We start from the raw sequence: 5,648 nt of genomic DNA, 5'->3' as shown, positions 1-5,648 counted from the left end.
ATCTGTCGCCAGGTGGGGCAGGAGGGGGTGAGGACGTGGAGTGAACTTAGAAAGGACTGAAGGTGAAAATGCTATCCATTACCACTAGTGACACCTCTTTTCCCTGTGGCCCGACATCCTGAGGCCCTAATGGTGTGACTGCAGTGAAACAAGCATTTAACTCGGCTCTGCAGTCTGAAACAAATGGGCCAGTGACTCACAAGGGACACGGCATGCCATAAAACTCAGATTTGTGGAAGCAGATGATGGCTGATTAATGCTGAGAATTTAAAGGTGCTAACCTTCCCCTGCTTCACAACTTTCTTTATAATAACCCACATAAGAACTAAGCTGAAGTAAGCAAAGTGCAGAGAGAGTGTAAACCTCAACCTGTCCTGACTCTCACCCCTGTCATTTACAAACCTTTTAAAGTGTGAAAGCAGAATGCAGAATGATTCATGTTTTGTGACGCTGAATGTGATAAACACAATCTAATTATCACTTTGCATTAGTGTTTGAACTTTTTTTTAATAAGATGCCAGGGACAGGATATGTATCTTGTGTTTTGACAGGATAAATTGAAGCAACAGAGGCAGATCAAATCATTTTCAGAGAAATGCTTTTAGACAGCTACGTAAATGGTGAAAAAATTTATTGAGAAAAATGTGAGACTATGAAAGGTTCTGATCTACAAAGTAGAAAGACGTCACACAATACACTTGTCACTTCAGAAAGCTGCATCAATTAAATGTAATTGATAACTCAACCTTTTAAAAGAGAATCTACTTTTATCACATCATTCATCTTGTATTAGTTCAGTACACTGGAATAATAGTTATTAATGGAGCTGGCATGGTGGCTCAGTGGGTAGCACTGTCACCTCACAGTCCTGGATGATCCACGAGGTCTTTCTGTCTAACCTGTATGATGTTTTGCCATCACAGTACATATATTTTATACATTTAAAATAAATGAATAATGATGTTGAATTAAATAATGGGCTATGCTTTTGACAATATCATACTTATCAGCATGATAAATTGTTGTTTCTACAGGGAAGTCATATCTTTTATGTGGTCACCATTTAGAAACTTGTTTTGTGCTACCATTGACTTTAAAAAGTGTGTCTTCTGCTTTACGATTTCATTGTCACTAGGTGGGTCTTTCAACCCATTCAGCCATAGATAACATGAAATATAAACAAAACAGCTTCTACACTGGATTGCCCTTTGTGATATTTATGATTTATATAGATACTGACATTCCCCAGTGAAGCAGGAGGTGTACTTCACACTTTATTTATTAATAGATTCTTAATTGTGCTGACATTTTCTCACCTTTTTATTGTGAGAATGTAGGTATCAAATTTGGATTTGAATTGTGTTAGAGAGGGGGGGCAAAAATAGAAATTAACTGAATGATTTTGTACAAATGCAAAAAATGTATTGCTGTGATTTCAGAAGTAATCAGTGTTGATTTATATTTATTGTTTTATGTGATGAATCCTTTTACTACTCATCATGGTTGCATAAATGCTGATGCTGTTTTTTAGCGTTTCACACATTACAGTTGGTCAATAGAGAGTGTCTTCACAGCTTGTCCATACTGAAATGTGAGGGCAAGTCATTGATGGAAAAGTCGCTTTAAATCTGTATCTGTCTATCTATACCATGTAAATCCTATGCCACCTGTGAAAATGTAACATACCTCTTCCGTTTAATATGTGTTAAAATGTTCTTAAGCCTCATCTCAAAAGTGAATGTTTTTAACAGTGCCCCAAAATGGAGGCACACACCCATTTCGCTTTTTTATTCAGAAAAAAAGTCCCATTTTTAGACATTTAGACATAATAATGTTACTACTTACTACTCAATGCAGCAAGAAAACTGTTGTAAAGGGCTTTTTATGTAATAATAAAGACAACAGTCTTCATGCATGTTTGAATTTTTGAATGAGGAAAATTCAAACAGTAATTAATTCATCACAGTATTTCCATCTTTATCAGTTTGTGCTCAGCCTGACAATGCTGAGTAAATATTGTCATGCTCAGAATATTTCTCTTTATAATCATGAAATGCTGTTCTAATTTCCTGTAGGGATGTTATACTATGAAGGAAATTATGACTGTCAAGTACAAACAATTTGGTGAGACTGACTCTGTAAACTATGAGTAGGTAATTAGTGAGTAGTGTGAGTAATCTCGGGAACAACAGGTCCTGGCCAATTTTTTTTAACATCTGTCATTGTTTACTGGTTATTGAAAGTTATTGGTTACTTTATTGTCTTTATAAAGATACTGTCGTCAGTTTCAGTTTCACAACAACATCAACTGATCTAAAAAGAACACTGCATAGTGTAGGTTTGATCTCAAGAAACACCTTGATGGACGTTTGACAAATATTTATCACTTTAATTGCTTGGCTGGTTCCCATGACAATATGGGTACATCTTAGAGGCCCGCTAATCTTATCAAAATAATATTTGACACTCCATATGTTACAGTAATAGATAACAGCTAAGTGGGAACATGAGGGTTCACACAATAGTCAGTGTGTATTGGTTAACTAGCAGTCATTGCCACGTGCATTGTCCCAAAAGGGGATCAACTTTTGAGAAAAACAAGAAAAAAGAACACACTTTGCTTCAGTTATTATTCTTCCTGAGTTCTGGCAGCACAAATCATTTTTTTATACCCCCTTCTGAATCAGCCAGACTTCAACGAAATATGACGACATGCTGCCTGCTCCTGAGGACTGAATCATGACTGAGGTTGGCCTCATGCAAGCAGAACTTTATGTTTCTTTTTTCTAATATGAAGACTTGGTGAAGCATATCAGTTTTTGTATTGTTTATGTACATCTGACTGCAGAATATGCAGATGGATTTATTACCCACACCCAGATGAGTCTTAGTAGGAGTTTCCACCTCACACCATGGAGAATGCACACCTCTATTGCACTGTTTGCATCTTTTGCCACATCATTAAACCCTTTGACAACACACACCTGCTCTGGGGCATTGTGACGCATATTCAGCCAGACAGAAGGACAACTTTGACTGAGTCATTCGTTGATCGTGTCATCCTCTGAATGTCAGTTGATGGGATATTGCTGGTCAGTTATTAATGGGAAGGAAGCACATTATAGCTCAACCATGTTTTCATGTTCTGGCTAATAAACGAATACAGTGACTATATTTATTTACAACCACTGTAAAGAAGTCACACAATGATGCACAAATCACAAATCGTTTATATCTATATGATTAAAAAAATTTAACAGAATCAAATGTGATGACCCTCATTTTATTTCTTTACATTTTAAATAACCCCCTCACACAACTGAACATTTGACATGTTAAATTCATGAGATCAAATATGCATTTCACTCTCAGGAAAAAATGAGTTTCCTCTGTGTGAATGTAGCCTGCTGATGTGTGATATGTTAAAATGTATTGACGGCAGATGGTAGCAATACAACAACGGAGGCTGATTTGAGAAGGTTGTGTTGGTTGTATTGATTGTGTATTGATTATGTAAGTGATAATGTACTGCCATCAGGGCTTTATCGCAAAATAAACATTGAATACTCAGCCTGAGTGTTTTTTTTTACAATGACCTCCTGACTGTACAATATCCTGCTTATTACATGGCTACATGAAATATTGAAATTATTGCTATCATAAGTTGAATTGTAATTTTCCCTGTATATTATGTAAGAAAAGTCCATATAAAACAGACGGTCTAGCAACTAGACGAACACTGCAGTAATAATCCAGTAGCCTAATAATAAGGCTTTCTGAACTGCTCCAGTTGTGTTTGTATACAAAATGAAAGTAGGCCCTATAGTGCCTGATACAGCTGCAGTTTGTATTGCTGGTGTTGCTATTTGTATTTTGTATCGCTAACTGAGAATATACAGTGGGCTACAATTAACTACCTCAGTCCTGCATAAAGTTCTAAATTATTAAACACTGACCAAAGAACCTTTGATCTAACCTGTAATCTTTCAAAAAGCATTATCATATAATTAGCCAGTCGTGATATCATTCAAGAATGTTTAGCCTTTTCTCTTGTTGAGATGCACAGCACGAAGGCTGCGAGATTGCTATCTGAATGTCACAGCAACACACAGTTCACTTCACACACGGTCTGCAGTGCCAGATTATAGCCTAGCAGTGACAGTTACCACAGTGACGGCATAGACACACTGGCTGCCTCCAACTTTTTGTGGAAAAGAGATAAAAGTTGTTAAAATGCCAGCGCTATTGTGACATTTCAGAAGCTTCGGGTGCTTCTAATACAATTCCCTATTTAGTGCACAAAATTACATCCCATGAGTCATCATGATTATCACCAAGAAAACGATGACAGTATAATAGACTAGGATATGGGTTTCCTCAAATATTTCAACCTGACATTTTAATAATATTATATGGTTGAAGATGTACTTTTCGCTGACGTTTTAAAAGCACATTGTTTACATATTCAAACAGAACCACAGAACACATCCTTCTCACTCTGCATTTGAATTTTAATTAATGAGTTTGCCCATTCATACTCAGTCTGGATCCATCCTGAACTAACCCTCCACTTTGTAGCTTATCCCATCAATGTACTTCATCATGGCGTGAGCTGGCAATTATGCATAAGTACATGCTAGGGTGCTATAATTAGGCTCCCTCACAGGCATTTGCAGAACCTCAGGCTAGAATATATATTCATTCATTCGACTAATTTATCACAATCAAAGGATATGGCAATGTCTTATCACCAATATGTGAGACTATGTTAATGCATTCATTACTCTGTGCACTCTTTTCAGATCCTGTCTAGGTTTTGGAATGTTTCATTTTGTATTCATAATGTTTTCTTCATATGTGTCAGTGTTTGCCCACACCTCTCTCTCTCTCTCTCTATATATATATATATATATATATATATTCAGGACTGTACAGTGCGACATATACGTATGTATATACGAAAAAACTGGTCTGTGCGATGAATAAATTTACACAACAACTTACTGACACATAGTAAGAAATGGTTATAAAAAACTGAAACAGAAGTGAAACAAGTAGTAGGAAAGAGGAGAAATAAAAAGCGATACTTATCCTTTGCCGGTGTCCCTGCCCGGTGGAGTCGCACGGTAGGGTCGATAGTCTTTACACTCTTCAGTCTTACCACGAACGCAGCCGCGACCGCTTCCGCGGTAAACTAAGCTTCTTTTTATTCGTTTAACAAAACTCAAATTGAATTCAGCTGGACACACTTTCCTGTTTATCAACAACAACAAAAAAAATGTCCATCTGCTTTATTAAAGCAATAACGGTTAAACATTTAATTCACGTGACACTTTATTTTTTTTTATAGACACTTTATAACAGTACAAGTTATCTGCAAAAACATCAGAACATAGTTTAATTAATGTAATTATTGCATTTAAGAACACTGAAAATTATCAAAAAAAGAATAAAATTGAATTAAACTAATCTTATTTAATTATTTAAAATGCTTTTTAAAGAGACCTTGTCCTCTGGTGTGACATATTTGTCCTGTGGTGTGACAGTACAGGCGACACACCGGTGGACATTATCTGACGATTTTTTGTTGTTGTTGTTGTTTATTTATTTATATAGCACAATTTAATACAACTCACGTTGCCTAAAGT

This window comes from Sinocyclocheilus rhinocerous, unplaced genomic scaffold, assembly GCF_001515625.1.
Source record: "Sinocyclocheilus rhinocerous isolate Xijiao unplaced genomic scaffold, SAMN03320098_v1.1 scaffold19, whole genome shotgun sequence".
NCBI classification, from domain to species: domain Eukaryota; kingdom Metazoa; phylum Chordata; class Actinopteri; order Cypriniformes; family Cyprinidae; genus Sinocyclocheilus; species Sinocyclocheilus rhinocerous.
Note: the sequence above shows the minus strand (reverse complement) of the source record.